Below are 12,377 nucleotides of genomic sequence, written 5' to 3' on the forward strand. Positions count from 1 at the left end.
GACAGCAGCCCTGGGAGGCAGAAGGGGGTTTAGTGTTTGATAGGAATGGTTGGACTTGATGATCCAGTGGGTCTCTTCCAACCTGGTTATTCTATGATTCTATGATTCTGTCTGCACGCAGTATTTGGGAAGAACAGCCGCGAGGCCTTGAGATCAGCAGCACCGGGTGCCAGAAGGCGGTTTATCTGCTGGTGGCGGATAACAGACAACCGACCATGACCCTAAGCGGCACAAAACCCCGAGGCAAGGGGAAAAAAGGAAGCTAGAAAGGCGCTTGACCCTTCCGTGCGCTGGTGAGGTGTCCTTGTGAGGTGTCCCTCGAGCCAGGCGGCTCGGGGAGCTGCCACGGGGAGCTCTGCTGGAGCAGCCGTGTCCGCAACGCGTGTCCCAGGGGGGGACGGAGACACCCGCTGCCGCCCTCAGCCAGAGGTAATTCTTATAGAACGAGAAAGGACCAAAAGGCGTAAGGGTTTTTACCTGAACCTCCTCTTGTCCGCGATGCTCACGGGCAGCTCCCTGGCGGGGCGAGCCGCCCCCTCGCCGCCCCCCGGCGCCCGCGGCTCCTCGCCGGCCGCAAGCGGCTCCCGGGGCCCGCGGCGCCTCAGCGCGGAGCGGTAACTGGGCAGCTCCTGCAGGAACCCCGCGGCCAGCGCTGGGGGAACGGCCGGCAGACAGCGGGGACCGGAGGGGGGGAAAGGGGAGGGGGGAGAGGGGCCAAGAGCGGGAGAGGGGGAAACGGGGAGAAAGGGGAGAAAGGGGTGAGGGAGAAGGGGAGAAAGGGGTGAGGGAGAAGGGGAGAAAGGGGTGAGGGGAGAAAGGAGAGAAAGGAGGGGAGAAGGGAGAGAAAAGGGTGAGGGGAGAAGGGGAGAAAGGGGTGAGGGGAGAAGGGGAGAAAGGGGTGAGGGGAGAAGGAGAGAAAGGGGTGAGGGGAGAAGGAGAGAAAGGGGTGAGGGAGAAGGAGAGAAAGGGGTGAGGGAGAAGGAGAGAAAGGGGTGAGGGAGAAGGAGAGAAAGGGGTGAGGGAGAAGGAGAGAAAGGGGTGAGGGGAGAAGGGGGAGAAAGGGGTGAGGGAGAAGGGGAGAAAGGGGTGAGGGGAGAAGGGGGAGAAAGGGGTGAGGGGAGAAGGGGAGAAAGGGGTGAGGGGAGAAGGGGGAGAAAAGGGTGAGGGGAGAAGGGGGAGAAAGGGGTGAGGGAGAAGGGGAGAAAGGGGTGAGGGGAGAAGGGGAGAAAGGGGTGAGGGGAGAAGGGGAGAAAGGGGTGAGGGGAGAAGGGGGAGAAAGGGGTGAGGGAGAAGGGGGAGAAAGGGGTGAGGGGAGAAGGGGAGAAAGGGGTGAGGGGAGAAGGGGGAGAAAGGGGTGAGGGGAGAAGGGGAGAAAGGGGTGAGGGGAGAAGGGGAGAAAGGGGTGAGGGGAGAAGGAGAAAGGGGTGAGGGAGAAGGAGAGAAAGGGGTGAGGGGAGAAGGGGAGAAAGGGGTGAGGGGAGAAGGGGAGAAAGGGGTGAGGGGAGAAGGGGAGAAAGGGGTGAGGGGAGAAGGGGAGAAAGGGGTGAGGGGAGAAGGGGAGAAAGGGGTGAGGAGAGAAGGGGAGAAAGGGGTGAGGAGAGAAGGGGAGAAAGGGGTGAGGGGAGAAGGAGAAAGGGGTGAGGGAGAAGGAGAAAGGGGTGAGGGAGAAGGAGAGAAAGGGGTGAGGGGAGAAGGGGGAGAAAGGGGTGAGGGGAGAAGGGGAGAAAGGGGTGAGGGGAGAAGGGGGAGAAAGGGGTGAGGGGAGAAGGGGGAGAAAGGGGTGAGGGGAGAAGGGGGAGAAAGGGGTGAGGGGAGAAGGGGGAGAAAGGGGTGAGGGGAGAAGGGGGAGAAAAGGGTGAGGGGAGAAGGGGAGAAAGGGGTGAGGGGAGAAGGGGGAGAAAGGGGTGAGGGAGAAGGGGAGAAAAGGGTGAGGGGAGAAGGGGGAGAAAAGGGTGAGGGGAAAAGGGGGAGAAAAGGGTGAGGGGAGAAAAGGGTGAGGGGGGAAGGGGGAGAAAGGGGTGAGGGGAGAAAGGGGAGAAGGGGGTGAGGGGAGAAAGGGGAGACGGGGAGAGAGGGGAGAAAGGAGAAAAGGGGAGAAGGGGAGAAGGGGTGAAGGAGAAAAAGAGAGAGGCGATTAGAGAGAAGGGAGACGGGAGGCAGCGCAGGGGCAGACGGGGTTGCAGCGCCGCTCCCGCCGCTCCCCGCCACCTGCCGCTCCCGCCTCCCCCGCGCTCTCACCGCTGCCCGGCGGGTCGGCGGCCCCGAGCCCCCTCACGTCTCCCCTCATGCCTCCCCGCACGCCTCCCCTCACGCCTCCCCGCGCCGGTGCTGCCGGTGCCGCCGGTGCCGCCGTTTCCGGGCGTTACGAGGCGGCGGAGGCTCCGCGGGGCGCCCGGCAGGCGGCGCTCGGGGGCGCGGCGGGCGCGGCTGTGTCCTTAACGGGCGGGTTTAGAATGAGAGCTTCAAGGTTGGATATGGGGCTGTGAGCAGCCGGATGAGTTAGTGATAGAATCGTGGAAGGGGGTGTGTTGGAAGGGACCCCAAAGCCCATCCAGTCCCCCCCCTGAGATAGGCAGGGACACCCCTCACAGCCCAGGCCGCCCCAGGGCCCCCAGCCCGGCCTCGGGCCCCTCCAGGGCCGGGGCAGCCGCGGCTAACCTGGGCCAGGGCCTCACCGCCCTCAGGGTGAGGAAATTCCCCCTTACGGCCAGGCTAAATCTGCCCCTCTCCAGTTTATACCCGTTCTCCCTCATCCTATCACCACAAGCCTTTGTGAACAGCCCCTTCCCAGCTCTCTTGCAGCCCCTCCAGGCCCTGGAAGGCCGCCTGGGCTGCGAGCACACATTGCCAGCTCATGCCCAGCTTCTCATCGACCAGCACCCCCAAGTCCTTCTCTGCAGGGCTGTTCTCAATCACATCATCCCCCATCCTGTACTGAAATGGAGGATCGCCCTGACCCAGGTGTAGGACCTTGCACTTGGCCTTGTTGAACCTCATGAGGTTCACTCAGCCCCACTTCTCCAGCTGGCCCTGCAGGGGGGTTGGACCAGGTGGCCTGTACAGGTCCCTTCCAACCCAAAGCATTCCATGGTTCTATAATCTGGGAGATCAGAATCTTTTTATTCCTCTTACCCAGGTCTTTTCTTAAAAAATACCATAGAGAATCTCAGCAGGCTGTAAACGTGCCTGGCACACCCTCTCCGTTTGACTGAGCACCACACACCGAGTCCTGGGGCATTCTGACCGCCCGAGCCTCTCACAGACATTTGGCTCAGAAACAGGCTTTGTTTCAATGTCTCCTGTTGCTATTAAACATCTATGCTGGTGTTGGGTGCTGTAAAAACTTGTAAACCCTGATATTTAGTCAGCATTTGTTAGGTCACAGGACAAACTCCCTGGTATGTTCTGAGGGATCGGATCCACTGACGGGGGCTCTGGTGGGATTGACACAGCTTTACCCTTGCAAAGTCAGTAGATGCTCGGATCTGGTTTTCCATCTGACAGTGAGGGTGTGTTTTGTGTTAAGTTGTAGTAAACATCCCTGAGAGGCTTATTTCTTGGAATAATTATTTCCTTTAGTGTGAAAATAACAGCATGTGTGATGAAAAAGAAAACGAAACCACCGGTAGTTTCAACAGTATTACTTGGGGAGAGAGGAGGCATTTCTAGCAGTTCTTACTGTATCCTACTCATGATTAAATCGATAACCAGATTTTTCTGTACATTCATCATCCACTTTCTGCAGTAATTCTAAAATTAGGTCATTGTTAGGTTTCAAGATGCTGAATCAGGCACAAATGAGCACATTCCTTAACTTGTCTCACCTATGTTTCATCAGCTCAGGTATGAGATTTCAAATTGCTTTATTAGCAATAAGAGTCTATGTGGACAATCAGTTTTCATAATAAAACCATAAAATGTTATAGATAGAAACGTGTCCTCACAGTTCAGATGCATGTGTTTATGAGTTGATGTATTACTGGCAGAGGAGAAAGTTGTATCTTAAGGGGAATTGTTGTGAAAGAGACATGGAATTAAAGCAAAAGAACTTCCTTATTGCACTGAACTACTTATAAAAAATAACAACCAACAAAACAAAAATACCTATACCAAATTCAGGAGAAGGAAATTCAAACTCCTTGGTAGCATTCCTGAAAAAATGTTCATTGTTGTTCAGCATTCATGCTAAGCGTGCAATTCATATGCCAGATATAAATCAGTGTTGCACCACCAGAGCTAAAGTACTTGCTTTCAGTGGTCCCCTGAAGCTAATCAACCGTCTTTGACTGTGAACATAGAGCAGGGCCAGTTCTGCCTTACATATGAATACTTACGGTGTAAGACTTCCCTAGGGATGTATTCTGGGGTGTCAAGTTTGTTTTTTATCTATGTTCCTTTTCTTATGACTTAGAAGAAAGGTGAGTAGTACACTTGCTGATTAATTAGACTCTTTCCAAAACTTTGTGTGCTAGAAAAGTATTGGGTTAATGATCCTGTGAGAACAAAATGTAAAGATTGGAGGAATTGAAAGATTGACTTCCCCAGGAATTTTGTGAGAATCTTCTTTATTCTCTCTCTCTCTTTTTTTTTTTCTTTCCAGTTGAGAAAGCTTTATAGACACTTGGAAATGTTTCAGTGAATTTTATGGATCACAGCAATCCCAGGTGGAAAAACAGGAAAACAAGCATGCTAAGGAGGAGAGATTGGATAATTTTGCCAGTCACATGCGGGGAGCATGGTAGGTTCCTCTCATGCATTATTTGTCTGATGTACTTTGTTCACAAAAGCAGCAGTTTTTAGTCTGCGCTGAGCATGGAAGCCAGTGCCTTGTACTCTTTCCCGTGATGCTGGAGATCATCTGTCATATTTGACTCCATGTGTTTCCAGGACACCTTTTAAGTCATATGAATCCTCTTCATAATGCCACAGCTCAAAAAAATGCTTCTGAACATTCAGGGTTTAGTTCTGAGTGATTGTTTTCATTCTGGGGGGTTCTTGCATTCACCTACCCTGCGGCTTTGCCCTGTAGCCAGTGCCGCATGTGGGCAGCTCCTGCATCTGTACAGAGATCTGCAGACAAGTCCTCTGCAGTCATGCCAGGAATGTTGCTTTGGGCAAAATGTAATCTTAAAGTATTACTAGAAAACTTCACTTAAGCCCACATGTTGAATGAGTCTGGTACAGGATAGACATGTTTTACTCAGATTAGGAGCTGGAAAAGGAATGGACATTTCATAAATGGGATCCTCAGACATTACAACAGCACAGCTTCTGAACACAGAGCAAATAGATTTGTTACCAGTTCCCCATTGGCTACTGAGGGTGCCTTTAATCCAAAAGCTGATGAATATTTTTTCATTTGTTTGTTTGTTTTTTAATCTTGCTGACTAGAGAAGTCATTTAGGCACAATTGCTGGAAGTTTTACGATGTGTGTTGTTCTGGGGAGATAATAACAGCCTGTTAACACCGTTTTGGCATACTTTAACACCAAAGTGGCTGGGGTTCTATAATTCTTTATGGTACTAGCAGAAAGGAAGAAAGCACTGAGCACAGCACAGGTCTGAGACAGCAGTCAGTCGTGTCCTTACCCTGTTCCAGTGGCACTGTTTGGCTCCACTTTCACCTTGAGGATGTCACACTGTTCAAACAGCAGCATCCTTCAGGAAGGCCACTGGGTGCCACCCTGGCAGGGACTGTTAAGGACTGTGCTGGGGTGACCCTGGATGTGCTGGCAGCATCCAGCGGCAATGGAGTGAGTTAAGTGGCTTTGGGGCAGAAATTCTTGCAAGAGGCACCACCCCAGCGCTCCATTTCTCCTCTATCGCACCCTGCGTGGTATTCAGCTGTAGGGTGGTTCTGTCCATAGGTTTGCTCATGTCTGCTTGAAAGGAAGAAAGACAGGGAAAAAAATCAGTAGATTTGTATCACACTAAAGGAGAAATTGTTCCTCCTGGTCCCTGCAGAAGACAGGAAGACACTGTTGGTAATGAATTCCCCATCCAATAGCTGTTAATTACCGCCTGCGTTAGCATGAGCTGTTTTTTCACCCCTAGATAAACCTTCCTCTAACACAAATAAAAACATGTGAGGTCAAGATTTTTCTTTATCTCTGCACTAAAATTTATTAATCCAGGGATAAAGATCACGTCCCTGAATACCATTCTTCTCTGTGCCTTTATTGTGGTGTTACTGTGATCCAGACCAAAAGGAAAGCGTACTTTAATTCATAGAGGGAAGGAGACTGGAAATCATAGAATCATAGAACCATAGAATAGTTTGGGTCTGAAGGGACCTTAAAGACCATCTAGTTCCACCCCCCCTGCGATGGGCTGGGACACGTCCCACTAGATGGGGCTGCCCAAGGAGATATCTTGGAGATCAAGTAGGAATAAAGCAGGTATCAAACGGAAATGCGACAGGTAACGCGGAGGGGACTTTTCCCGTTGCTGCTCTTTCTCTTTGCGGGCTGCCAGGAGCTTTGCGGGGCGGGAGGAGGCGGGGCAGGGCTGGGGCTGCAGGGGCACCTGGAGCAGCCACACGGGCAGGTAAGGGGCAGGGCTGGGGCTGCAGGGGCACCTGGGGCAGCCACACGGGCAGGTAAGGGGCACCTGCAGCGGCGCCCGGGCTGTGGATGCTTGCTTTGCTTTAGAGGGGTAGAACCGCTGGCTGCACTTGTGCTCAGGGACCTACTCTTATCTCCAGCCCCTGACCAGAGAACTAGGAGTAAACATTCCAAGCAGGTATTCAAAAACTGCTTCCTTTTTTTTTTTTTTGTTCTTGTTACCAGGTATTTCCTTTGAATATCAGTAGCTGGTAATGTTGGTTAACAGACTCAAAAAACTTGTTTTGCAAAGCAAGATTTAGTCCTGCTGTAAGCAAAGAACGTGGTAGCTTGCAGTTTGGAAGTTCAGTCACAAGACTGACTTGCACTGATACAAAGTGATTCTTGCCCTAACCTTTTTTCCCCATAACAGTCAGAGTATGAGCTAGGTAATGTCTTTCAAATGTTAAAGAAATAATGCAGAGTTCTGTTCACTGTTTCATATTGTTAATCTTTCCTCTCTCTGTCAGGTATATTGTTCTTGCTGTTCAGGTCTGTATTTCAAATGTAGTGGTTATATATCCCTGATTTTTCTTCATTACTCAGTGCTTGTAGTTTTCCAATGGATCTCAGCGTGCAGTGTGACACCTGCTTTCCCTTTGCCGTGGGTTGCGTCTTGCAGTCTGTTTGCTGCTGAATGAATGTCGTACTGCATTTTCCAAATAGCAGGGTGTGAGTTTTTTGCATCTTATCATAGGTAACAGGAAGCCTGAAGAACTTATGTGTTAAATAGATGAGGGAAACCTCAGGTGTAAGTATTTGTGTTCCTTGTAGTCAGTCACTCTGTCACTTATTATTTAAACACTCCTCTCTTTTTCTTCAGTCTCAGCATTACTTTATTTTTTTGCTTTATGCCATAACCTACAAAAGTTGAAATGTTTCTATGCAGAAGATTAAACATACATTGAAAAGCCAAATCTTTACACCTAGGATTTTATGGCTACGTCTCTGTCCCTTACTAATGCTCTGCTGGTTAGGCAAACCTGTAAGCAGCCTGTGGTACTGCGTAGGAGCTGTGCTAACTTTTGCTTCCACTGACCTGGCATTGCTACGATCTCCTCTGCCAGTCCTGGGACCGACAGCAGCCTGATGCTGCTCGGCGCAGCAGAAGCAGCCAGTCGGGAGCTCTAGAGCCGTGTTCATGGTGTGATAGTTGAAGTGTGTGTGCTGTATCAGTCCCTGCCCAAGCGATGCAGCCCTGGCACAGGATAAGGAGAGCAGCGGGCTGCCTGTGCTAAGCAATGTACTTGAAATGGCCCCTGTTCAAGGCAGATATGTCAGTGCTCCACCCAAAGCGATTGATTTCAGTTTCTTTTTCTTCTCTTATTTTTGTTTGTTTTTATTTTTCTCAGAGTAAGCTTGTTGGGAGGACTTCCATTCTTGCCGAGAAAGTGATGAAGTGGTGAGTTGGTGTGGTTTGGCTCTATGGGCTGACATAACAGGAACCAGCACTCCATGGCAGTGTCCCCTTTCCCTTTTTTTATGTGAAAAAGCCTCTAATTGTGATTTGCATAGTCTGTGGCTTCTGTTTGTTCTTTGTGGAATCAAACCCTAACGTACTAACATGTTGCACTGCCATTTAGAGTAGCTGTATTTTGCCAGAAAGAAAAGTATTTAGTTCATGTGAAATTATTTATCTAACAATTTGAAAGCCACATATAAAGATTTTTAAGAGTTAGGAGAAAACTCTGAAAAAAAATATACATTCTTATTCTAACTGGTTCTCCCCAACCATTTTTTATAGTAGCTTCCTAGTTGATTTGCTAGAATATTGTGAATAGCTTTTGTTTTCCCTGAGGGTCATCTAAAATGCTGCTTGTGCAAATACTAATGAGATGACCATATCCTAACAGGAAGTTAAGCTAAAAATGACAAACAGAACTATGCTCTTTTTTTACTTCAGCAACATCACGTAGCTTTAAAACCCTGTTTATTATCTGAAATGACCATATGTGTCGTTTTCATAAGCTTTTCCAATTAAACTTGTGAATGAGACTCCTGTAACTGATACTGCTCATTAAAGTGTAATATGAAGGTTGCATTTAAGCTGGATAGGTATCCATTGCAAGTACAGAATAAATAAAGCTTTCTTAGACTGCATTTCGACTGAAAGGAGAAAACTAATTCCAAGCAGGTATTCAAAAACCACTTCCTTTTTTTTTGTTGTTACCAGGTATTTCCTTTGAATATCAGTACCTGGTAATGTTGGTTAATAGACTTAAAAAACTTGTTTTGCAAAGCAAGATTTAGTCCTGCTATAAGTAAAGAATGTGGTAGCTTGCAGTTTGGAAGTTCAGTCACAAGACTGACTTGCGCTGATACAAAGTGATTCTTGCCCTAACCTTTTTTCCCCATAACAGTCAGAGTATGAGCTAGGTAATGTCTTTCAAATGTTAAAGAAATAATGCAGAGTTTTGTTCACTGTTTCATATTGTTAATCTTTCCTCTCTCTGTCAGGTATATTGTTCTTGCTGTTCAGGTCTGTATTTCAAATGTAGTGGTTATATATCCCTGATTTTTCCTCTTTACTCAGTGCTTGTATTTTTCCCAATGAATTAAGTTTGCAATTTGTGGGCAGAGTTAACAAAATAAAAGAAATAAAGCAGTAAACAAAAAGAGTCTTGATCTCAAAGGGATTAGATAATGCCAAATCACTGTAATGTGTACTTCAGTCCGTGAGAATTGTGGTCCTGTGGGACCTGTTGAGTGAAGCAGGGATTTGTGTGGTAGATAAGGGAGAGTACTGAGAGAACTAGCATTTCACAGAATTAATGGAGTACCTGTACTTTTCTCCATTGCCATTAAGCACAAACTCTGAAGTGTGTGCACGCCTTTACAAATGCTTTACTGGACTCTAAAAGTTTAACTATATGTTGTAATGATTTTTCAAATGTTTCGGGAGCATGTTTATAATAAAGTTTTCTAAACTGAGGTGAAGCACAGTGGTGCTTGGGACATTGCAAAAAGGAAGTAGTGAGCAGTCCTTCTCCAAATGCCTTATCTGAGCAGTCACAAACAATAAAGGGATTTAACTTGCAAACAAAGTGATCAGGATGAAAATATTGTAGTCTTATTAGATTTGGGAGGGAGGGCAGCAAATTACAAGACGAATGTTTTCCTGCTTTGGTTATCTGCCCTTAGCCTATATAGTACGAACTTGATGAGTCTTTAGTGCTACCACATGTCATCTTTTGCTGGGAAGATTGTTTGTAGCAGAGGTACAATTTACGTTGCTAATTGATTGAAAGTCTAACATAACAAAGTTGGTGTTGGCTCCTGTAATTGACCCTGCTGACATCAATAAGAACACAATGGAAGGCTGGTAAGAGGTGGAATTTGTCAGTGAGACTGAGTACTTTGGCAATATGCATAAAAGGTAAGTGATTTTCACTTCCGTGTGCTTCGGGTAAGGGACTTGAAGGTCTCAGTGGCTTTCCTGAAACTTGATACCAGGACAAAGTGCGATTTTAGCAAGGTGTTCATGTTTGATTTCTATTCTAAATGAGGATTAGCATCTGTAGGAGGGAATTACCTGTACGGGAATGGATGAGCCTAACCTGAATATTTTGTTAAGGCTGTTGTTGGTCTGTGACGTGAAGGCAATTATTTTTCTGGGAAATGATCCAGAAGCATGAGACTGGACTGCCTGAGGTTTCCTGTTCAGTATCATTACAGTATATATTGAGTGATGTAAGCAGGAAGCACCCATTCTCTACCTGCCCCATAACTTATTTACATATTGATGACTATTAAACCCACTGACTTTAAACTCTTATATTCTCCGGAGGAGAAATACAATTTGTCTAGTTGCTTGCTGAAATCCAAAATGTCGTCCAATATTGGACACCACTCTGCAAAAGGAAGATTTGTTGAGCTCCTGCCTTTTATTTCCTTCACAAATTACTTCTGCTCTCCATCTATTTCTTTTTCTTTTGGAAAATAATTTTTTAAAGAGAAAGCTAAGTATAAATTTGGTCATAGGTTTTCCTGGAGCTATGGTTTACTGCATCCCATAACAGGTCAAAGAAAAGGAAGAGATGGTTTAGCTTAAGCATTATCTGTTTTGGGTTCTTTCCAAGGAACTGTCAGACCATCAAACCCTAAACCAAACCTATAACGTAAGCATCTGTTTAGATAAGAGTTTATCACGATCTTTGGGCTTGAGATGGTGGAAGTGAGTGTATTGGTGTGCTGCCTCTACACACTGAGCACATATGCACATACACACCTTCATCCCGCTGAGAGCATTTGTGTGTCAGGTAGCACAGTCATCTTTGAGTCCGGAAACATATGGGTTATCTGTGTTTACATTCTTGCTCACTCCAAATGCCTCAAGGTTTGGGATCTAGTGCTCTTGGGTTTTTTTCAGGAACAAAATGCAAAGACTTGAATTTTTCTCAGTGTACATGGGGAATTTTCTTAAAATCCTTAAGCTTTGGGAGTGGAGAAAGAACAGAGTGGCTTCAAATGCTGGGTTCAGTGTTAGACTGTAAATGTCCTTGTGGTTTTTTTCATAGAAATCTTGGCATCTTCAGGCTCAAAGGAAATAAAGTCTGCAAGAATGGAACCAACAGTCCATCTTGGGCTTATTTGAGTGTCTTAGCAAGCGTTTATGGATGTGCCTTGAGGTCTTTAAAATGAGAGATTTAAACTTCTCATGACTGTTATGTTAGAGCTTTAGATTCCTGGGGCGTTCACTGGTTTTCTTTGGAGACAAGAGGAGGAGGGTCTGCTAATGACTTTTCTGAATACATGAGGATCTCACTCTGTAGGCACGAAATTGTTGCCTGAAAAAACACCAGTTTCACCTAGGGGACACTGTTTGTTTCTTGTTGGCAGTAATCTCATGTTGCTGTTTACAAAAGGGATGGGTGACGCACCATATATTCAAATTGCCTGGTATGCTTTTTTACTGAATGTTTGCTGAAGACGTGGGTCTCGTAACATGCTTCATCAAGCTATAATGAAAGTGTAGACAATGTACTGATTAAAACGTAGGACTTAGAATTCAATCAACCAGCTGGGTTTATATGCAAATCGCTTTGCAAGTCAGTGTGCAAAACCTTGGCAAGGTTTTACAGCTGTATGTCTCACTGCAGGGTTTTAGACAGTCTTCCAAGATCTTTAGGTGTGTAAATGACACAACAGTAATTTAAGAGCTTCTTTAGTCAGAACAAGATTTTGACAAGCCTTCAGAAACTAGACACTGTACAATTATCCGTTTGAAGATACTTTTCTTCGTGTGGTGCTTCCTTTACTGCAGTAGAAATCACAAATAAAAAAGCCCTGCACACAGAAAAGTTGGTTGAGGCTGTACTGTTAAATGAGATTCACCTCTGCTTCTCTAGGAGTGGAGCTGAGATAAAAGCAGGGTCTGATGAGTTTTCCCAGATGTGTCCTTTATAATTTCTTCGCTTGCCTGCTGCTGAATAGCTTGCCAAGCGTTGGCGTAGTGCTTTTAAGAACAAATGCTGAAGATTGCTTCTTTTTAAATTTTGAGTATGATTTTTTGATTAATTGCAAAAGTTGACTGTCTAATTTGGATTCTGTTTTTCTAATATTAGGCTTTCTTTTCACTGACTTACTTGCACATCTGTTCAGTGAACCATGACCGTGTCTGGTTTGCTTAATACTAAAACAGAGTACTCTGTGGGAAAGAAAGCTAAAGTCAACCCTATTTACAGGATCAAGACATTAAGTCATTAAATGAGTGAGTCTCTAAATAGCATCAGCTCTACATAGCAGTGGTGAAGTGGGTCCCTTGTTCACAAGTAA

The 12,377-nt window shown here is 46.5% G+C and overlaps 1 protein-coding gene across 2 annotated transcripts in view; it reads left to right on the forward strand.

Annotated features, from left to right (window-relative positions):
• Window positions 1-396: 396 nt before the first annotated feature.
• The window catches only part of TMC5 (transmembrane channel like 5), a 30,087-nt gene continuing 18,106 nt past the window's right edge, over window positions 397-12,377 (forward strand). Inside the window, exons 1-2 of one of the 2 annotated variants that reach the window (XM_069870566.1) lie at window positions 397-429; window positions 4,601-4,738. The gene's annotated coding sequence lies outside the window, so the exon portion shown is untranslated. Of the gene's footprint in view, window positions 430-4,600; window positions 4,739-7,958; window positions 8,005-12,377 lie in introns of those variants that run through there. The other variant, XM_069870567.1, reaches the window with a different exon arrangement.

This window comes from Phaenicophaeus curvirostris, chromosome 16 (genome assembly GCF_032191515.1).
Source record: "Phaenicophaeus curvirostris isolate KB17595 chromosome 16, BPBGC_Pcur_1.0, whole genome shotgun sequence".
NCBI classification, from domain to species: domain Eukaryota; kingdom Metazoa; phylum Chordata; class Aves; order Cuculiformes; family Cuculidae; genus Phaenicophaeus; species Phaenicophaeus curvirostris.